General features: G+C 45.1%; 1 protein-coding gene across 1 annotated transcript in view; it reads left to right on the forward strand.

The window, feature by feature from the left end:
* Nucleotides 1-23768, forward strand: part of DTD1 (D-aminoacyl-tRNA deacylase 1) — a 1026657-nt gene that overhangs the window by 331865 nt on the left and 671024 nt on the right. The gene's annotated exons all lie outside the window — the stretch shown is intronic.

The following is a 23768-nucleotide window of genomic DNA, read 5'->3' on the forward strand; positions in this document are numbered from 1 at the left end:
CAGAACAAGGGGGAGAGAATTCTGCATTCTTTGGACGTACACAGACAGCTTAGATTCTACTTGGACAAAACCAAAGTTTTCAGAAAGACAGAACAATTACTAGTGACATATGCTGCAGGATCACAAGGAAAGGCTATCTCAAAGCAGACTATTTCAAAGTGGATAGGCCACTGCATTCATTTCTGCTACGTACACCATGGCAAGCCAGTGCCTATGGGCATTAGGCCACATTCAACCAGAGCTGCAGCCACTTCAGCAGCCTTTCTCAGGGGAGTACTTACCAAGGACATTTTAGAGGCTGCTACTTGGAGTTCAGTGCACACCTTTACAAAGCACTATCATCTGTGCCACTCTATTCTAAATCCAGGGCAGGCTTTGCCACTGCAGTTCTGCAGGGCCTCATAGCCGCTCCTAATGCTGTTTAGCTCCAGCCTCCCAACCATAGCTTTGAGACGCTACCGAAATGTAATGACTGCAACAGTGAAACACGAGGAACATAGAACAGTTGTGTACACTTACCATAAATGTAGATGTTCGAGTGTATTCACTGTTGCAGTCCAGGTTACCCACCCGCCATATATATATATATATGGCCAAATCTACATATATATATATATATATATATATATATATATAAATTTTGGCTACCCTTTTAGGGGGCACCTGACATCTGGGGCAAGAAAAACTAAAGAAAATGGTGTCGGCTGCTGCTTTTATACCCCTGACGACCGGACGTCAGGGAAGTGGCGACAGCAGCCGACGCAGGACCCAGGGCTTTGGAATTCAGGCCAACCGAGGGGAACCTGCCAGCAGGATTACCCAAATGTAATGACTGCAACAGTGAATACACTTGAACATCTACATTTATGGTAAGTGTACACAACTGTACTTTTTAGAGCTACTCATTGTGCTCACTTTGGATCTTTTCCTGGTATTTGGAAGGTTGAATTTGACCTCTCAGTAGATTCTTAACATGATTTGGATACTGACAAGGTCACAGATTTCCTCATCAATTGATACATTTGTCAGTAATCGACCTACAGTGCTGCATTAGTTTGAAGTTGGTTTGTGTTTGTTTACAGATGATTAACTATAGTCATGGGTCTCAATTATGGACTTTTGTTACAGTGCATTTATTTGTCCATCTGCCTAGCGGCACCCTGCTGTGCTTTTGTTCATAGGTTCATAGGTTCATACTAGGCTATCTGCCCGAGGGCATTTACAAGCCTAGCCCATAGTTTTGTGGCTTACGCCACCCCTTTAGTATGGGGAACTATACCCATTATTTTGCTGTGCCTCTGTTGAGCAGTGACACTGAGGTAATCCCTGGGTATATCTGCGATCTCCCATCCATTGGTCAAGATTTCTCTTGAACAAGGCCAGCGAGGTGCTCTGCCTCACATATACCGGGATTTTATTCCACAGCATAGGGAGTCTTTGGGTGATGAATCTATCCTCCAGCACGCCTATTAATAGCCGTGTCGAGGTTTAAGTCTCCGCCTTGTGACTCTGACGGATCTAGATTTTTTGAGGTGAAGCATATTCATCAAATCTGGGTTTGACATGGCCTTGTATGTTAGGCAAAGGTCACCTCTGAGCAAGCGGTAAGCGACTGAATAGAGCTGGAGTTCTTTCAGTCGGGCAGCATAGGACAGATGTTTGAGACCCTTTATCCTTTTGGTGAGGAACTTTTGTGGCCTCTCCAGCTGCTGCAAGTGTCGGGTCAGATACATTCCGAATGGGGCATTGTACTCAATCATTGGTCTGATGAGTGATGAGTATAGGGGACTATGACCTCCCTTGATCTAGATGAGAATCCCTTCATGATAAGGTGGGCAGTGTAGAAGGTCTTCCTAACTACTTTAGCTACATGGGTGTCGAATGACAGACTACTATCAACCTGGGTCCCCAGGTCCCTGATAACTTCTTCTGTGCTCAGTGGATTGCCACCTATTTGGTAGCTAGGGGTAACCTTGTTTTTCAAGGGTATGACTATGCATTTTTGGCATTTAACTTTAGGCCATGGCTCTGGCACCAGTTATCCGCTTCTGTGAGACCCTTCTGAAGGATATCTGTGTCAGATGTGTTTTCTACTATGGCCAGTTTGCAGTCATCTGCAAACTTTGTCAGCCATAACCCTCCTGTGTTTGCTTGTACCGGAAAAGTAGATGCCAAACAAGAGTGGGCCCAGGACTGAGCCCTGTGGTACACCACTTGTGACAGGCTTTGAGTCTGACATGGCGCCAGCAACTCTGACCCTGTGGGTTCTGTCACTCAGCCAGTTTGCAACCCATCTTGTGATGTATGGGTTAACATTTAAGCTGATGAGTTTTTCAATGATACCCGAGTGGGTATTGTATCAAGGCCTTCGCCAGATCGAGGTAGGCTGTATGGACTGCCTTTCCTCATCAATGGCTTTGGTGACTGTTTCAAAAAGTCAACCAAGTTTAGAAGGCATGATCTGCCTTTGACAAAGCCAAACTGGGATGGATCCAAAGTCTGCAAATTCCCTATGTCTTTATTTATGAGGTCCATTATGATCCTCTCCATGGCTTTGCAGATAAGGCTTGTCAAGCTAATCGGTAATTTCCAGGGTCGGTGGAGGCACCGCCTTTGTGAAGTGGGACCACAGTTGCAGTGCGCCACTCCTGGGTACGTATCCAGAGGTAAGACTATGATTAAACAGCTGTCCTAGCTGTGGGTTTAATTCCTCGTTGAGTTCGTGGAGCACACAGCCGGGGACACCATCAGGTCCCATGGATGCTGTGTTTTTGCTTTGGAGAGAGCAGTTCTCACTTGGGCGTTGGAGATGTGTGGGGGCTGCAATCGCTGGTATAGATATCTCTCCTTTGGGGAGGGGAGAAGTTTGCACTGAACCTGTCAGCCAGTATGTTGGCAATGTCTGTAGGATCAGTAATCTTCACATCATTTTGAACTAGTTCTGAGCATATCTGGGAGTTTCCTCCCAGGTTTCTAACATAGCTAAAGAAGGCCTTATGATTGTCTTTTGAGTCTTTAGCTATTTTTCTCTCAAAATTTGCTTTGGATGATTTTATGAGAGCTCTTAGTTTTTACTTATAGTGATCAAGGGTGTCTTACCTTTTAAGGATTTTGCTCTATCTTGTAGTAGCTTCCTCCTTTTGTTGTAGAGTTTGTTTATGGCTGGGGTCCACCAGACTGGACGCTTGCCTTTGGTACAAAGAGTCTTTGTTTTGCTTGGGATTGCCTTATCCATGCAGTCCTGCAGGTGCTGGTAGAAGGCATTTGTAAGTGATTCAGCGGCTTGAGTACTGTTTTCTGCGGCTCGGGGCCTTAAAGGAGACCACACTAGTCTTTAGAAGTGTGAAGTCGGCTTTGAGAAGTTCTTTACTGTGGTCTTTTTATTTCAGGTGTGGGATGAGGACCTCCAGCGAGATTAGTTGTGATCTGATCTCACCAGTGAGGGGTATACTTCGGTGTTGAACATTGTGCTCCCATGTTCATGATGATGTGATCAAGTATGTTTTCTCCTCTTGTGTGGTTGGTGACTAGTTGTTCCATGGCATTTATGTTTATGAATTCCAGGAACTTTTGGGCTAGGTGTTTGGGCTTGAGTAGTGTTCCCAGTCTATATTAGGGTAATTGAAGTCACCTAGTATGATGGTGTTTGGTGATACATTTATCCCCTCTAGTGGTTTCAGGAAGGCCATGTGAGGTTCCTGAGTTTGTGAGGGTGGCCTGTAACATGCTACAATTTGTAGAGCAGTCTTGCCTATGGTTAATTGCACCTGGATGGTCTCTGATGCATCGTATGCCACCAGTCTTGAGGTGTGGGTGTCTTTGATGAATATGGATACCCCACCTTTCTTGGTATTGTCCGGATTTTGGGGCCGGAACGCATGATAAGAGGTAAAACCTGATAGTGCTGGGGTGCTCTCAGGAGCCTTGAACCAGGTTTCTGTCACTGCACAGACATCGATGTTCTCCATACTGAGAAGGGCCTCGAGTGCGTGCATTTTGAGATTTAGACTTCTGGCATTGAGCAGCATTACCCTTAGTTTTTTTCCTTTTTTGTCTTGTCTTTGTATACGTTATCTGGCTGTCCTTGCTGTGATAACTGCAGTTGTTACTACTCTTTGTGTGGCCCTGTCAATTTCCCACTAACATATGGCCTAGAGATGTTACTAATTTTATTTTTTGTGTTTTTGTGAATTTCCTTTGTTTTGTTGCTAATACTATTACTGTTTTACAAGGCTTACATTGTTACTGCCGGTATCTTGCAGAGTATGTTGGTATTTTACAGGGCTTAACTGTCGGCTTGTAGTTACATAACTGAGCTTTACACATCACAAAATCCTGCTCATTAATCTGTCTAGCTTTAGTGAATAAACAATAGATGTTCATCGTGTTTCACTGTTGCTGTCATTACACTTGGGTTATCCTGCTGGCAGGCTACCCGCAGTCAACCTGAATTCCAAAGTCCTGGTCTGGCGTTGGTTGCTGTCGCCTCTTCCCTGACGTCAGTGCGCCAGGGGTATAAAAGATGCAGCCGATGCCATTTTCTTCAGTCTTTCTTGCCGCGTGGTGCCCGAAGCAAAAGCAGTTCACAAGTGCTGGTCAGCCGACTCCTGAGATTTTCGAAATTGAATTTCAGATCTGAAGTCTTCAATAAAGCTAAGTACCCCGTTGGGGAAACTTTTTTCTTGCTCCAGACCGATGTCAGAAAAAGTTAACAATTGTATTTCTTGTGGGAAGCAAATACCTCATAAGGATTTCCATTCTTACTGTATTCCTTGCCTAGGCCCTGACCACGAAATTTCTAGTTGTCGGTTTTGTGCTACATTTAACCAACGCCCTATTGAGCATAGGTACGATTTTGCTTATCATTATTTTGGCAGAAGGTTTAACTATATAATGCTGTTGGAACAACCAACGACCGGAATTCATAAAAACCGCAAGGATAAAGACAAGGAGAAGCATCCAAGGTCCAAAACCGACGACGAAGCCTCTTCTAGGCCAGTCGCCAGTTCGCTGATGCTCAGGGAGGCGCTTTCGCAGTCCCTGACTCCCGCTACCTCAGAGCCACAGGCCACCTCCGACTCCCACGTGGAGACAGCTAGGCCTCTGGATACTCAAGGTATTGGCCCTTCGGAAATTAATCTCTCAGATGGGTCCGGAGCTGCTGAGCAGGCATCTGCTTCTGAGGGTGTCTTCAGACCTACACAACTTTATATAAAGCCTACATCAGCATCCAAGACAAAGTCTAAAACAGTTTTAAAGACAAGGAAACCAGTACAGCAATCTCCAGGACAGGCTTCTATGCCTAAGTAACAGATGCTCAAAATGGCCGAAGACCTTATTACTCTGATCAGGGGTTTCCATCCCCCTCCTGAGACACTGAATATGATTCCTCTGATCAGGTTTCCATTTCCTCTGATTCCTCTTCTGATCAGGGATATTCTATTCCTCCTTATGAGGATTCTGATGCTGAAGATTCTATTCCTTCAGCTTCTCCTCCTGAGGACTATTCTTTTGGGGAAACCCTACATACCACTAGAGAGCATTTCCACTGGGAGAGCCAGGATTATTCCGAATCTAAGAAAAGACTTAGAGACTTTCTTTTGCTTCCTCAGCACAGACCTCTTGCAATTCCCCCTGTTCTAGATATAGTGGATGATGTTTTCTCAGAGTCCGGCCTGTCTCAAGACTCTTTACCTCCTGCCCCTGTTAAGCCAGACAGATACTACAGGGTTCCAGACACCCATATATTTCTTTAAAAAAACCCTGCAGCTGACCCAGAAACTATCTCACAGGACCCCAAAGGGGTCAAGGCTGCTTCTGCCAAAAACCCTGTCCCATCAGTCAGAGAGTCTAGGGCTTTGGACAGATGGGGGAAAAAAGTTTACACTTCTTCTACCTTGGCTGTAAGGGCTTTAAATTGTCAGTTTCATATGCTCAAATATCAGCAATACTTAATGTCTTTGTTAAAGCAAAAAATGTTGACAAATTCTAAATGTACAGAGAACAAAGATTTGCAGGATTTATTGCATGCAGCTAAACAAGTGGGAAAGCATACTTTGCAATGTGGCTATGATTCACTGGAGGCCTCGTGCAGGGCCACTGTTACAGGTTCTGTTATTAGAAGGCATGCTTGGTTAAAGGAACAGAATCTGCCTGATCATGTTAAAGCAAAATTATTGGATGCTCCATTACAGCATGATACTTTGTTTGGTGTTAAGGCAGAGGAGGTGTTAAAGAAAATGGAGGATAAGGCAAAATTTATGCAGACCGTAAAAGATTTCTTACAGGTACAGCCACCCAGATTTAGCAGGAACTGGCCGTCTAAGAATTGGTCCTTTCCAGTATCAGACAGACCACAAAGAGGCAGATTCAGACGCCCTAGAGGCAGGCAACAGCCCCAGGGCTCATACAGGCCCAAACAGTGGGGTGCTTCTACCTCCAAAAGCGGAGAAGACAAATCACAGCCTTATAGAAAACAGTCCCAATGACTTCCCTCTGCCAATGCCAAGCACTTATTTTTTGGCAGCACCCTTAGGGGGAAAGCTAGCACTTTTTTCACAAAACTGGCACAAGATAACCCAGGACAAATGGGTCTTGAATATAGTCTCCCAGGGCTACAGGTTCCACTTTCACACCCTTCCGAAGGCAAAAGGCATGCCAGACCTGCCACACAACCAATGGCAAGAGGCACAAAACAAGTTTCATCTCTCATGGACATGGGGGCTATTCAGCCAGTGCCACAACAAGAGCAGGGACAACGATTTTACTCAAGACTTTTCTTAGTACCAAGAAAGGACAAAGCCTGGAGAACAATTTTGGACCTGTCTATTCTAAATACTTTTCTGGACATCCCAAAATTCAAAATGTTGACTCTACAGCAGTTTCTGCCCATGCTGGACAAGAAGGCTTGGCTTGTAACTTTGGACCTCAAAGAGGCATACCTGCATGTCCCAATCAGACAATCTTGCAGAAGATACCTCAGATTCATAGTTGGCTCAATGCACTACCAATTCTCTGCACTGCCCTTTGGCTTATCTACTGCGCCCAGGGTCTTCACAAAATGCCTGGCACCAGTAATTGCATTTTGCAGACAAAGAGGAATTCAAATATATCCATACTTTGACTACTGCCTCATTCAAGCAAAGGACAAAGATATTCTACTACAGCATCTGGCGTTTGTAAAAAGATTACTAATTTGCCTAGGGTACACAGTAAACGAAAAGAAATCAAAACTAGTGCCCTCTCAAGAGATAATATTACTGGGTGCAAGCTTAAATACAACTGCCCAGATGGCTTATCTCATGCCAGACAAGCAAAGGCATCTGACTTCTTACTTCAAAGACATTGCAACAAAGACCCAGTTATCTGCAAGAAAAATTCTGCAGGCTCTGGGGTGCATGGCATCCTGCATTCTACTAATTCCATGTGCAAGACTGCATATGAGGAAACTACAATGGTACCTAAAAAGTGTTTGGACTCAACATTTTCACAGCCTGGAAACAGTAATTACTCTTATTCCCTGCCTGCAACAGGAATTTCTATGGTGGGCAAAGGCTTGTCACCACAACAAGGGACAGCCATTCACCTTACCCACTGCCAGGCAGGCACTAACAACAGATGCATCAGATTATGTCTGGGGGCCACACATGGCAGGAAAATGTATTCAGGGCACATGGCCCACAAACCAAATACATCTTCATATCAATCAAAAAGAGATGCTAGCTGTACAAAATGCCCTGACAGCCTTCAAGGACCTACTTCATCCAGGACAATTACTGATAAAGACTGACAATACTACAGTCATGTGGTACATAAGCAAGGGGTCACACATTCCTACCCACTCTGCAGGCAAGCCATGACTTTGTGGAACATAGTATTGACTTACCAAGTACATCTGCAAGCACAATTCCTGCCAGGAAAGACAAATACTTTGGCAGACGAACTAAGCAGAAACCTCATGGATCCTCACGAGTGGAAACTGGATCCACAAATCTTCAACATAACAGGGAAATGGGGATGCCCAGACATGGATCTGTTCGCCTCCCCTCACAACTGCCAGCTACAGAGATTCTGCACTCGGACTTATCACAAGCAAGCATGGAAAGTGGATGCCCTTTCATTCAGCTGGAAAGCCCTTACAGTATATGCCTTCCCTCCTCTGCCTCTCCTCTCCAAGGTGCTCCTAAAGGTCCAACGAGAAGCCAGAAATTATACTGATTGCCCCAGACTGGCCACGCCAGCACTGGTACCCAATCCTAAAGAGCTTGTCTCAAGGCCCAGCCTGGACATTGCCTCTAATACCTCATTTGCTGACTCAGCAGAACAATCAGATCTTGTACAGCCAACTCGGAACCCTAAATCTGGTTGCATGGTGGATAATGTAATCATTCAGAACACACCTCTCTCTAAAGCAGTTATGGATGTTATTTTGGAGGCCAGGAGGCCCAGCACCAGAAAATCTTATGCAGAAAAGTGGAAGAGATTCTGTGCTTGGAACCAAGCGCAGGGAATTGACTCGCTTGAACCAAATATTCCTCAGATTTTGCAGTACCTAACTGAGATGCTGGACAAAGGCCTATCCTTCTTATCAATTAAGATTCATGCCTCTGCCATTTCAGCTCATTACAATACGGACCCACCTATTTTTTCTCATCCACTGCTACAACAGTTTTTCAAAGGGACTAGAAACATAAGACCTCCAAGGAGAGCTGCAATACCTTCATGGGACCTCAATTTTGTCTTGGAAAAACTCACACTGCCTCCTTTTGAATCAGCCAATACAGCAGAGATAAAGTACTTGTCATGGAAAACCGCTCTTCTCCCGGCAATAACTTCAGCAAGAAGAGTCTCAGAGTGACAGGCACCAATGGCTGTGGAACCTTTTATTATTTTCCATCATGACAGGGTTTCTCTAAGGACAAACCCGAGATTTCTTCCTAAGGTAGTGTCCAGCGTGGCTCTTAACCAAACCATACATTTGCCTACCTTTTATCCAAACCCACAGAATAAGGGGGAAGAGACTTCTGCATACTTTGGACATACACAGACAGCTACACTTTTACTTGGACAAGACTAAACCCTTCAGAAAAACTGAGCAACTCTTAGTGGCATATGCTGCAGGTTCCCAAGGAAAAGCCATTTCAAAGCAGACTGTTTCAAAATGGATAGGCTACTGCATTCGTTTCTGCTATTCTCAACATGGCAAATAAGTGCCCATGGGCATTAGGCCACATTCTACCAGAGCAGCAGCCACTTCAGCAGCCTTCCTCAGAGGAGTACCAACCAAGGATATTTTGGAGGCTGGAACTTGGACTTCAGTGCACACTTTTACAAAGCACTAAAATTTACCTCTCTACTCTAAATCCAGAGCAGGCTTTGCCACTGCAGTTCTGCAGGGCCTCATAGCCACTCCAAACTCTATTTAGGCCCAGCCACCCAACCTCAGCTTTGGGATTCAACCCAAGTGTAATGACTGCAACAGTGAAACACAATGAACGTAGTACATTTGTGTACCTACCATAAATGTAGATGTTAGAGTGTATTCACTGTTGCAGTCCAAGTTACCTTCCCACCACCCCCCTTTTTTCTTTGCTGGGACTTATTTGTACCTCTCTATTCTTTACAACCTATGTGGTGTATTTGCTTGTAGATGAAGGTTATGTGCATGCTTTTTTATGATCATAATTTTTACAGCCTACCCTTTTGGGGGCACCTGACATCTGGGGCAAGAAAAACTGAAGAAAATGGCGTCAGGGAAGAGGCGACAGCAACCAACGTCGGACCAGCACTTCAGGCCGACTGCGGGTAGCCTGCCAGCAGGTTAACCCAAGTGTAATGACTGCAACAGTGAATACACTCAAACATCTACATTTATGGTAGGTACACAACTGTACTATACTTGATGTCCTTCAAGAATGCAACTGCAGTCCTGACATATGGGTTGTCCTGCCTCAGGCAGCCCTTCGGTCGGCCGGATTCCAAAGTCCAGGTCCGGCGTCGGCTGATGTCGCCTTTTCCCCGACGTCAGAGCGGCTGGGGTATAAAAGCATCAGCCGACGCCATCTTCTTCAGTCTTTCTTGCCGCGAGGTGCCCGAAGTAGAAGCAGTTCGCAAGTGCCGGCCGGCCATCTCCTGTGTTTTCAGTTACCGAAGTCATCAAAAAGCTAAGTACCCCGTTGGGGAACCTTTTCTTGCCTCAGCCGATGTCAGATAAAACTGCAAAAGTTAATAACTGTTTGTCTTGTGGTAAACAAATACCTCATAATGACTTCCATTCTTACAGCCTTCCCTGCCTTGCCCCAGACCACGACGTCTCGGCCTGTGCTGCCTGTGCTTGCTTCAATAAGCGCACACTCAGGCGCCGGGCAGAATTTGCTGAAGACTTTTTTGGGGAAAATTACTCCTATATCATGCCATCGGAACAACCGACAGCACATATTTCCAAAAAACGGAAGGACCAGGACCGACATTCTCGGCCCACGACTTCCACCGACACCACGCCAAAACCTACCGTGAGTTCATCGGTCTCTTCAGAGGCGGGAATTCAACCGCTCCAGACCGATGACACCGCTTTACCGCACACTTCGGTCCCGGAGGCTACCCCGGTGCCGGTTGTTGATTTTCCTCCTGAAACCGAAGCCCAAGATTTGCCTGACACCATACTGGTGGACAAAGTTACTCCAGCACGTGGGGCAGCTAGGCCTCCGGTGTCTATGTCCATCAAGGCCTACGCACGTGCTAAGGCTGCCAGCCAGGCTAAGTCTCACCCTCCTAAATCTTTTTCCCACGGTCCCACTTCTGATAAACAGATCATGACTTTAGCTGCAGATCTAATTTCTGTAATCAGAGGCTCTCAGGCTCATCCAGACAGAGGTTCTCAGCCGCCTGCAGACAAAAGGCCTAGGGTTGAGCAGACAGATACCCTTTCCTCAGATGAAGCCTCTGGTGACTCAGGCCATTCAGATTCCCAGGAAGAATCCTTCCAGGTCTACGAGGATTCTGATGCTGATGAATCCATTCCCTCTGCCTCTCCTCCTGAGGATATTTCTTTCGGGGAAGATGTCCTTCAAGGATGCATCTGTAGTCCTTACAAATGGGTTGTCCTGTCGTCAGGCAGCCCTTCGGTCAGCCGGATTCCAAAGTCTGGGTCTGGCCTCGGCTGGTGTCGCACTTCACCCGACGTCATAGCGGCAGTTCTTGGGTATAAAGGCATCAGCCGCCATTTTCCTCAGTCTTTCTTGCCGCGTGGCCAAGCAGAAGCTGTTCGCAAGTGCCGGTCGGTCAGAACCAGAGATTACTACTACAAGTCAAGACTTCTAAAAGCTAAGTACCCGTTGGGGACTCTTTCTTGCCTCAGCCGATGTCAGAAAAAGTGTATAACTGTTTAACTTGTGGGAAACAAATGCCTCATAAAGATTTCCACTCTTACTGCTTACCTTGTTTAGGCCCAGACCACGACGTAGCAGCTTGTCCAGCCTGTGCTTCTTTCAACCGACGGACGCTTAGGCCGGTCGGAATTTGCTGAAGAGTTTTTCGCTCGATTTTGCTTACATTATGCCGCCGGATACTCCGACTACGCAAATTTCTAAAAACGAAGGAAAAGGATCGACACTCGCGCCCGCGGTTTCGCCAAAACCACGTTAAGCCAACCGCGAGTGTCTCGGTTTCGCTGAAACAGAGTCCACGGTTCTTCCTTCGCCGAAAGCTTACCACTTACCGAGGCCTCATCCAGCCTGGCTGAATCTGCTACTGAAATCCCACCTGCTCTTGCAGGTTCGCAGGATTTATCTGATACTGTCCCTTTGGATATTTCTACCCCTGCACGTGGAGCTGCTAGGCCTCCTGCATCCATGTCTATTAAGGCCTTTGCCAGGGCTAAAGCAGCAAAACTACCAAATCTGTGCCTGCTAAGACCCTCTCACAGGCCTAGTTCCAGTTCACAAATGCTTAGTCTAGCAGAGGATCTCATTTCTTTGATCCGGGGATCCCAACCACATCCAGACAGGGCCTCTCACCCACCTCCAGAGAAGAGGACTAGAGTAGAGCCCCCTGAGCCAGTTTCTTCAGATGGCTCCTCTGATGAGTCAGATAATTCAAACCCTCCAGAGGGCCCCTTTTCTCCTTAGGAGGACTCTGATGCAGAAGACTCCATTCCTTCTGCCTCTCCGCCTGAGGAATTTTCTTTGGCGAAACCTTGCATGCTATGAGGGAACAATTTCAATGGCAGGGCCAGGATTTCTCAGACTCTAGGAAAAGGCTTAGAACCTTTTTGCATTTGCCACAGCATAGGCCTTTAGCCATTCCTCCAGTACTTACTGTTGTGGATGATGCTTTTAATGATGCTTGTACTGCTCCTGATTCTCTTCCTCTGGCCCCTGCTAAGCCCGATAGGTACTACAGGGTTCGGACACACATTATCATTTGTATAAGGCCCCTTTTGCAGATCCCAAACTATCTCCCAGGGACCCAAGGCTGTAGCAGCTTCTTCTACCAAAACCCTCCCTCTGAAAGGGAATCTAGGGCCTTAGAGATGGGGTAAAAGAGTTTACACTTCTGCTACTCTTTCAGCTAGGGCCTTGAACTGTCAATTCCACATGATTCAGTATCAGGAATTTATGTTAGACCAATTAACTAAAAAACTGTCCTCGGATGAACCATTAGACAAAAAATCTGTACAGGAAATGGTACATAACATTCAGCAGGTCAGTAATCATTCCTTAAAATGCGGCTATGATGCACTGGAGGCTTCCTTTAGATCAGCCATGACTGGCACAGTGATCAGAAGACATGCATGGTTGAAAGAGCAGTCCTAAAGCTCCTAGATGCTCCCATGGATAAGCTCAATTTGTTTGGCTCCCCTGTGCAGCAGGTGCTGAAGAAGGTGGAAGAGAAAGCAAAATCTGTCCAGACAGTCAAGGATTTCTTGCAGGTCCAGCCTCCAAGGTTTAGCAGGAACTGGCCGTCCAAGAATTGGTCCTTTCCAGACACCTCCACAGCTCCGAGAGGATGGAATAGGCGCTCAAGAGGCAGGGGTCAATCCAGAGGTGCCTACAGGGGACGTCAGTGGCAGGCTAACAACCAGCGAGGTACAGCCACAGATCCAGCCAACACCACTTCCACAGGACAATCGCAGTGACTTGGCTCTGGCACCGCCTACCAGGGAACAACTAGAAGCACCCTTAGGCGGGAAACTAGCCTTATTTTCAGTAAACTGGCATTACATCACAGGAGACAAATGGATTTTACAGACAATAGACCAAGGTTACAGGTTTCACTTCCATACTCTACCAAGAAAGAGAGGAATGCCAAACCTACCTCCAAATCAGAAGACAGAAGCTCTAGAACAAATAACTCACTTACTAAGGATGAGAGCTATAGAAAGGGTACCATCTATCTAACAAGGACAAGGATTTTACTCCAGACTCTTCCTGGTACCAAGAAAAGAAAACCAATGGAGACTTATTCTCGACCTGTCCGCTTTAAACACATACCTCATTGTTCCAAAATTCAAAATGCTGACCCTACAGCAGCTTCTTCCCATGCTGGGCAAGGAGTCTTGGCTGGTAACTCTAGATCTCAAGGAGGCATACCTGCACGTCCCCATATGACCAAATTGCAGAAGATACCTCAGATTTCTTGCAGGATCAGAGCATTATCAATTCTCAGCATTGCCCTTTGGCTTATCTACTGCGCCCAGAGTATTCACGAAATGCCTTGCATCAGTAATTGCTCATTGCAGGCTTCAGGGAATTGAAATTTATCCTTACCTGGACGACTGCCTGTTACAAGCGGACAACAAAAACAAATTAATAAAAGATTTGGAATGGGTCATTCATCTACTACAAGCCCTGGGATACACTGTCAATATAAAAAAGTCAAGGCTGATACCATCCCAAAGGATAACCTTCTTGGGTGCAGATTTGGACACTTAAAAACAAATGGCATTCCTGACAGTAGAAAAACAGGAGCAACTCCCTTTCTACTTCATGGCATTAACAAAGCAGAACCAGTAAGTCCTGCAAGCTCTCAGTTACATGGCATCCTGCATAATATTGATTCCACATGCCAGACTACATATGAGGAAGTTACAGTGGTACCTAAGGAATTTATGGTCTCAGCACAAGCACAGCCTAGAAACCCAGATTCCAATAATTCCATGCCTGAAACAAGAATTCCAATGGTGGGCTCAGGCCTGTCAATCAAACAAGGGACTGCCCTTCCACAGCACTCAACCAAGCCAGACCATCACAACAGACGCCTCAGACCTCGGTTGGGGAGCGCACATGCTGGACAAGTGCATACAAGGCTTATGGACTCAAGACCAGCTGCACCTACACATAAATCATTTGCATATCATGGAAAAGTCAATTTATTTGTATATTTCTGTCTATTACTATTATGCTACCAAGAATTTATCTGTATGTAAGTCTATGTGTTATTTGTTTTTTTTTTTGTGTGGAGCTTTTCTCCCCGGGCCTCCGCTGAAAATGGATATGCATCCAGTTGGACTAACCCGGTAAACAAATGTAAAATAAAATAAATAAATAAAATAAATAAATCAAAAGGAAATGCTGGCAGTAAAACTGGCAATTCAGGCATTCAGACCATTTCTTCGACAGGGTCAACTGCTGATAAGGACGGACAACACCACAGTTATGTGGTACATCAACAAACAGGGAGGCACACATTCATGCCCTCTATGCCAGATGGCAATGGACCTCTGGAATGTGGCACTGAGCTTCAACATTCAGCTTCAAGCAATTTTTGTGCCAGGAAAAGAAAATATACTAGCAGACATCCTAAGCAGAACTACCACGGATGCCCACGAATGGATGCTGCATCCGGACATCTTCAAAACCATTACAGGGAAATGGGGACTACCAGAAATAGACTTATTTGCATCCCCACACAATCACCAACTGAAAAAATTCTGCACAAGGACGTACCACCTACTTGCTTGGAAAGTGGACTCCTATCTTTCAGTTGGAAAACCTGACAGCATATGCATTCCCACCTCTTCCTTTGATGCACAAGGTGCTATTGAAGATCAAAGAAGACCGTCCAAGGATCATCCTGATAGCTCCTGTCTGGCCAAGGCAACATTGGTACCCATTACTGAGGAGCATGTCTCGGGAACAAATATGGCCTCTGCCCCTAGTTCCCTTGCTGTTAACACAGAACAACTTCAAAACCCTGCATCCAAACCTGAAAACACTGCAGCTGGCTGCCTGGAACATTGCATAAGACCAAATAACCCAGATTTATCTCAAAGGGTTAAAGACATTAATGTGGAGGCTCGCAGACCCTCAACAAGAAAAAATTATTCAGCAAAATGGAAAAGATATCTCATTTGGAGTACTGCAAAAGGAGAGAATGTGTCACTGGTAAACATAGCTAACATCCTGGAATACTTGGCAGAGCTCTTCCACAACGGCCTGTCCTATTCTTCCATTAAGATTCATGCATCAGCTATTTCAGCAGAATACAACTTGGATCCTCCAGTCTTCTCACATCCTCTGCTCAGGCAGTTTCTGAGAGGGATTAAAAATGTAAAGCCACCTAGGAAGCCACCATTGCCAGCATGGGACTTGAACTTTATGCTAGAAAAGTTGACACTCCCTCCTTTCGAGCCAGCAGCAACAGCAGAATTACAGTACTTATCATGGAAAACTGCTTTCCTGCTTGCAATCACTTCAGCAAGAAGGGTATCTGAGCTACAGGCATTAATGGCAGTACAGCCCTTCCTGATCTTCCTTCAAGATAGTGTCCATGAGAACTAATCCTACTTTTATGCCAAAGGTGGTCTCCAGGGTATCTTTAAATCAAGCTATCCACCTACCTACATTCTTCCCCAACCCACAGAACAGGGGAGAAAGACTGTTGCATACCTTGGATGTACATAGACAATTACGTTACTACCTGGACAGGACCAAGAGCAATAGAAAGACTGACCAGCTACTGGTAGCATATGCGACAGGAATGGAAGGAAAAGCAATTTCAAAACAGACAATCTCTAAGTGGATAGGAAATTGCATTAGATTTTGTTACTCCTACCATGGGAAGAAAACTCCAGAAAACATCAGGCCTCACTCTACAAGGGCTACAGCCACTACCACAGCTTTCTTACGAGGAGTGGCTACCAAAGACATTTTAGAGGCTGCTACTTGGAGCTCCGTGCATACATTTGCCAAGCATTATAATTTACCTTTATACTCCAGATCCCGAGCAGGTTTTGCCACTGCTGTTTTGCAAGGGATCTTAACTACACCATAATCTTATTTCTCCTCCTCCCCAGTTTGGCTATGGTATTCTACCCATTTGTAAGGACTGCAGATGAATCCTTGAAGGACATAGTACAGTTTTGTACCTACCATAAATGTAGATGTCCGATAGGCATGCATCTGCAGTCAGGATTACCCACCCTCCTTCCCTCTGTGGTACTCCTAGGGTATTTGCCCATCTTGTAGCTAGCTGGGGAATCTATTATGGTGTATTTGTTTGTATATATGTACATACATGCTTATTTTTGTTTGCTCTCTACTATTTGGAACCATTTGCATTTATCCAAATTTAGCCTTCCTAGAGGGCACCTGGCATCTGGGGCAAGAAACACTGAGGAAAATGGCGCCGCTGATGCCTTTATACCCAGAACTGCCGCTATGACGTCGGGTGAAGTGCGACACCAGCCGAGGCCAGACCCAGACTTTGGAATCCGGCCGACCGAAGGGCTGCCTGACGACAGGACAACCCATTTGTAAGGACTGCAGATGCATGCCTATCGGACATCTACATTTACGGTAGGTACAAAACTGTACTTTCTCCACTCCATGAGAGAGCATTTTCAGTGGCAGGGCCAGGATTTCTCCGACTCCAGGAAAAGGCTTCATACTTTCCTTAAGTTACCCCAGCACAGGCCTTTAGCTATTCCACCAGTGTTAGATGTATTGGATGATGTGTACTCAGACTCCAGTACTTCTCCTGATTCTCTCCCTCCTGCTCCTGTCAAGCCAGACAGATATTTCAGGGTTCCTGAAACTCATAAACATCTCTTTAAGGCCCACTCTGTTGATCTAGAAACTATTTCCCAGGGGCCCAAAGGAGTGGCCACTTCCACGGCCAAAAATCCTTTGCCCGCAGACAGGGAATCTAGGTCCCTGGAGAGGTGGGGCAAAAAAGTTTATACCTCAACCACCTTTGCCATGAGGGCACTTAACTGTCTTTTTCATATGTTTCAGTATCAGGATTTCTTGATGGATGATTTGCAGAAAAAGTTAGCCTCTCCTGAGCCTTTAGATAGAAAGGCCTTGCAGGATTTGGTTCATAATACTCAGTAGGTTAGCAATCATTTTCTTCAGTGTGGTTATGATGCATTGGAAGCTTCATGTAGGGCAGCTATGACAGGGGCCGTCGTATGTAGACATGCTTGGTTGAAAGAACAGGCATTGCCAGATCATGTTAAAGTAAAGCTTCTAGATGCACCTCTGGAAAAACACAAGCTATTTGGTGCTAATGCACAGGATGTGTTGAAATCAATTGAGGAAAAGGCTAAATCAGTACAAACAGTCAAAGATTTCCTCCAGGTTCAGCCACCAAGGTTCAGCAGGAATTGGCCTTCGAAGAATTGGTCCTTTCCAGACACTGACAAGTTCCAAAGGGGAAAAAACAGGCGTGCTCGGGGTGGAGGGCAATACCGAGGCTCCTACAGGGGCCGCCAATGGCAACCAACTAATCAGAGAAGTGGCGCAGGGACTTCTCCTGCTCCACAGGGACAATCACAATGACTTGACTTTGACACCGCCGACTAAGGCTCAAAGAGAAGCACCTTTAGGCGGAAAATTATCTTTATTTTCAAAAAATTGGCACATTTTAACAAAGGACAAATGGATTCTGGACATAATAGACAAAGGTTACAAGTTCCACTTCCATACCTTACCAACAAGACAAGGCATGCCAAGCCTGCCACAAAATCAAAGGGCAGAGGCACTCATACAAGTTTCAAAGCTGCTACAAATCGAAGCAATAGAAAAGGTTCCTCCTCAGGAACAAGGCCAGGGATTCTACTCCAGACTGTTCCTTGTTCCAAGAAAAGAAAAGCAATGGAGACCTATACTGGACTTGTCCGCTCTAAACACTTTTCTCATTGTGCCAAAATTCAAAATGCTGACGTTACAGCAACTTCTTCCCATGCTGGGCAAGGGGTCTTTGCTGGTTGCTCTGGACCTCAAGGAGGCATACCTGCATGTCCCAATCAGACACAGTTGCAGAAGATACCTCAGATTTCTTGCAGGGTCAGAGCATTATCAATTCTCAGCATTGCCTTTTGGCTTATCTACTGCGCCCAGAGTATTCACGAAATGCCTGGCATCAGTAATTGCACATTGCAGACTCCAGGGGATACAAATATACCCTTACCTGGACGACTGCCTTATACAAGCGGACAGCAAGCAAGCCTTGATAACAAACTAGGACTATAATCACTTTACTACAGGCTTTGGGGTACACAGTCAACATTCAAAAATCAAGACTGCTGCCATCCCAACAAATAATTTTTCTAGGAGCCAAACTGGACACAAGCTCACAAATGGCTTTCCTCACAGAAGAAAAACAAGAACAATTACCAGATTACTTCAAAAGCCTAGCAAAGCACACCCAGATGACTGCAAGGAAAATCCTGCAGGCCCTGGGTTTCATGGCATCTTGCATTCTTCTGATTCCACTGGCAAGACTACACATGAGAAAACTACAATGGTACCTAAAAAGTTTATGGTCTCAACACAGCCACAACTTAGAAGCAATTATTCCACTCATTCCATGTCTACAAAAGGAATTTTTGTGGTGGGCACAAGCAAGCCAGCTAAACAAAGGCATATCTTTCAGCAAACCTCAAACAAGCCAAACTATTACAACAGACGCCTCAGATCATGGATGGGAGGTGCACATGGAGGGCAGATGCATTCAAGGGCAATGGGCACCCCGGGAAGTGCATCTGCACATCAATCAAAAAGAGATGTTGGCAGTGATTCATGCAATCGAGGCCTTCGGAAAATTTCTTCAGCAAAGTCATCTGCTAATAAAGACAGACAACACCACTGTTATGTGGTACATAAACAAACAGGGAGGCACTCATTCATACCCCCTCTGCAGACTAACAATGACTCTTTGGGAAAAGTCACTGAAACTGAACATACAGTTGCAATCCCAGTTTGTTCCAGGCAAGGACAATGTTCTGGCGGACAGTCTAAGCAGAAACATCTTGGACCCGCACGAATGGATGTTGCATCCTGACATTTCTTCACAAATAACTCATGCATGGGGAAGGCCGGACATAGATCTCTTTGCCTCACACCTCAATCACCATCTGAAGAAGTTCTGCTCGAGGACACACCATCCTCAAGCCTGGAGAATGGATGCTCTCTCCTTCAGCTGGAATTCTCTAACAATCTATGCATTCTCACCTCTACCATTAATGACTAAGGTGTTACTGAAGATCAAAGCAGAACAACCGAAAGGCATTTTGATAGCTCCAGACTGGCCAAGACAGCACTGGTATCCATTACTAAGGAGCATAACTCGCACCAAGCCGTGGCCCCTGCCTCAATAGCCTCTGCTTCTAACTCAGCACAATTACAGGACTGTTCATCCCAACCTGCAAACATTGCAGCTGACAGCTTGGAGGGTTCCATGACTTCTCCCCATATCTCTCTCTCCAAGAAAGTTCAAGAGATCTTACTGGAAGCACGCAGACCTTCCACCAGAAAAACGTATTCAGCGAAATGGAAGAGATTCAACATCTGGAATGCCAGCAAGGGTCAGGATGCATCAGTAATGAGCATCCCACAGATAGTAGAATACTTGGCAGAAATGCTTCATAATGGCCTTTCATATTCTTCCATAAAAATACACGCTCAGCAATTTCAGCAAAATACAACTGTGATCCACCTGTGTTTTCACATCCTTTGCCAAGACAGTTTCTAAGAGGGATAAAGAATATCAAACCTCCCAGAAAACCACCAGTGCCTGCATGGGACCTCAACTTCGTCTTGGAAAAATTAACTCTTCTTCCTTTTGAGCCAGCAGCATCTTCAGAATTGCAATTTCTCTCCTGGAAAACAGTTTTCCTGTTGGCAATTACCTCAGCAAGAAGAGTCTCGGAGATACAGGCCCTCATGGCAGTACCTCCATTTCTCATTTTTCATCAGGACAGAGTTTCTTTAGTCCTTCATTCATGCCAAAAGTGATATCCAGGGTGTCTCTAAATCAAGCAATTCACCTGCCTACTTTCTTTCCCAATCCTCAAAATAAAGGAGAAAAGCTGCTGCACACTTTGGACATACACAGACAATTGCGCTACTACTTGGACAGAACAAAGGCCAACAGAAAGTCTGACCAACTATTTGTAGCTTACGCTGCTGGAGTACAAGGAAAGGCAATTTCCAAACAAACAATTTCAAAATGGATTGGACACTGCATCAGATTCTGTTACTCTTTCCATGGAAAAGGTGTGCCAGCAAATATCTGGCCACACTCCACCAGAGCTATAGCCGCCTCCACAGCCTTTCTAAGAGGGGTGGCTACAAAGGACATTCTAGAAGCTGCTACATGGAGCTCCGTGCATACATTTTCCAAACACTACAACCTGCCTTTATATTCCAGATCCCGAGCAGGCTTTGCTTCGGCAGTCCTGCAGGGCATTTTAGCTACACCATCCTTATCTTAGATCCTACCACCCCCAGCTTGGCTATGGTATTCAACCCATATGTCAGGGCTGCAGTTGCATTCTTGAAGGACATAGTACAGTTTTGTACCTACCATAAATGTAGATGTCCGATAGATATACAACTGCAGTCAGGTTTTCCCTCCCTCCTACCCCTCTGTAAATTCTCCTTTTTGGGTCCACTCCCCTTTTTTCAAATTAGCTGGGGATATCTGTTATGGTGTATCTGTTTATTACTGTTGTGCATGTCTGGAATTTTTTATCCATTCTCTAAATTTAGCCTTCCTTGGAGGACACCTGGCATCTGGGGCAAGAAACACTGAAGAAGATGGCGTCGGCTGATGCTTTTATACCCCAGCCGCTCTGACGTCGGGGAAAAGGCGATATCAGCCGACGCTGGACCCGGACTTTGGAATTCGGCCGACCGAAGGGCTGCCTGAGGCAGGGCAACCCATATGTCAGGACTGCAGTTGCATATCTATCGGACATCTACATTTGTGGTAGGTACAAAACTGTACTTTTGAAAGAGTATCTTTATTTTTCCATTACACTTTATTTTGCTTTTGCATCTTCTTAAAACTTCTCAATTGTATTTATTCTGCTCCATTTATTACTGCTTGGTAGTAGCTTGATTAAATTGTAACTGTTATTCTAAGCCTTTTAATTAAAACGGTTGGGCTGCAGACCAGTTGTTTTACATTAAGAAGGTTTGTGTTCTGCACTGTTGTGACAGGACAGGTAGCTTACATCCTTCTAAGTTGAGAATTGCTGATTGAAGGCTCAGTGTCTGTTATTATAAAGGTGTTATTAGTTCTGGTTAAAGCACTTGGGCTTCAGGCCAGTTATTTTTCATTAAGAAGGTTTGTGGTCTGCACTCTTGTGGGAGGAGAGGCTAGATTCTGGCCTTCTGAGCTGGGAATTTCTGGTTAAAGACTTATTGTGCCTGCTTATTTGAACAGTTTCTTTCTGAAATTGATGTGCCTTGTTTACTGTAGCATAGACTAGATTGAGACATCCTGAATCTAGCTTTGTATAACTTGAGCACTAATCCAGGCCATCTTCTTTGGAGAAGGTTCCCCTGCACCCTAGTGGCAGGAGTGTGCAGTTAGAACTTGTCAAATTGAAGACTGCTGGAACACGGCTAGTTTTGAGCTTTCTTACTGGTTAATTGGGTAATTTGTTTAAATCAGTTTGCTTGTTTTCTATTGTTATATAAAAATTGCACTTTATTCATCTGCTTTTACTGTATTTGTGCTTCTTCCTACTTTATTTTGTTTTTGCTGCTTGTTCTTAATTACTGTAACCTGATTAAATTGTAACTGTTATTCTAAGCCTTTGGTTGAAGCAGTTGGGCTTCAGACCAGTTGTTTTACATTAAGAAGGTTTGTGGTCTGCACTGTTGTGGCAGGACAGGTAGCTTACATCCTTCTAAGTTGGGAGTTGCTGATTGAAGGCTTAGTGTTTGTTATTCTAAAAATATGTTAGTTCTGGTTTAAGCACGTGGGCTTCAGGTCAGTTATTTTACATTAAGAAGGTGTTGTCTGCACTCTTGAGGGAGGAGAGGGTCGATTCTGCCCTTCTGAGCTGGGAGTTTCTGGTTAAAGGCTTATTGTGCCTGCTTATTTGAACTGTTTCTTTCTGAAATTGGTACGCCTTGTTTGTTGTATAATAGACTAAATTCAGACCTGCTGAATCTAGCTTTGGTTGTATAACTTGAATACTAATCCAGACCATTTTTTTTGGAGAAGGTTCCCCTGCCACCCTAGTGGCAGGAGTGTGCAGTTAGAACTTGCCTGATTGAAGACTGCTGGAACAGGGCTCAGTTTTTAGCTTGTTATTGGTTAATTGGTTCATTTGTTTAAATCAGTTTGCTCATTTGCTACTGTTATATAAAAAAATACACTTTATACATCACCGCTTAGATAGGATTAAACTATTCCCGGTGCCATAAAGTCTGCTCTTCAAATTTTCCCTTAGAGGTACCCATTTTTTTTAGCTTTAGCACTCAAATCTGTTTCTTTTAGTTCAGCACTTGTTCAGAACTCGTAAGCACTAAATAAGCTACAAATTACTATAACACCCAACTTGCCTCCCTTGTCTACAGGAAAACAGTTTTTAGTACTTGATAAATAAGCACCTATCCAGGCATGTCTAAGGGTCAGCTCCTGGTGTTTTCTCCTGTCTACCTGATGAATCTGGGCATCTTGGGGCAATGCAGCAATTGCCTCATGTACACAGACAACCCTGTCTTCCTACCACCCAACAATACAACCTGTGAGAGATGCACTTACATAGCCAAACTAGAAGCAAAGCTCTCTTCACCTAAGACTGGACTAGACAGTCAAGAGGAGAAGGTAAACACTTGCACCACACCAGACTCATCACATAGTCCCTCAAACCCTACACCATCAAAACAGACATATAGAAACACAAACCACAAACCTACATTCGCGGAGGCTATCAATAAAAATCAGCTCAAGCAACAGAGACCTCCAAAGCAGAAACGCAAGCAACCTCCACCCCCCAACCCAACACAAATGACACAGAGCCCACAAACTCAGTGTTCCACTCAACCACAGCCCATAAGGCATACCAACGTACCCAACACTCTAGTCATAGGTGACTCTATAGTCAGGCACACTGATGTTCCACTCACCAGGCTAAACAAGGAGAAGATTACTGTCAGCTGCCTGTCTGGTGCCAGGATCTGCCACATAACGCACGCACTCACGTCACTCCACAACAAGTACAAATATAACACTCTCATTGTCCATGTTGGTGTGAATGACCCGAGACATACCTCCCTGGACTACATGAAAAGAGACATGGAGGAGCTCTCCGATCTTGTAGCCCAGCAAGTATGTAGCATCCTGCCATCACCCGGAATGATACCACAGTACAAGGACAAGATGACAACAATTGGCTAAGCTCCTGGTGCATTCTAAGGGGATCCAGTATCTGTCTGCCTGGAATGACATGATCAACAGACCACGATGCTTTGCCAGAGATGGCCTGCACCTGTCGCCCTTGGATTCCGGATACTGGCTAAGGCTCT

The sequence above is a fragment of the Protopterus annectens genome, chromosome 1.part2 (assembly GCF_019279795.1).
Source record: "Protopterus annectens isolate FY-2018-M chromosome 1.part2, PAN1.0, whole genome shotgun sequence".
Classification (NCBI taxonomy): domain Eukaryota; kingdom Metazoa; phylum Chordata; order Ceratodontiformes; family Protopteridae; genus Protopterus; species Protopterus annectens.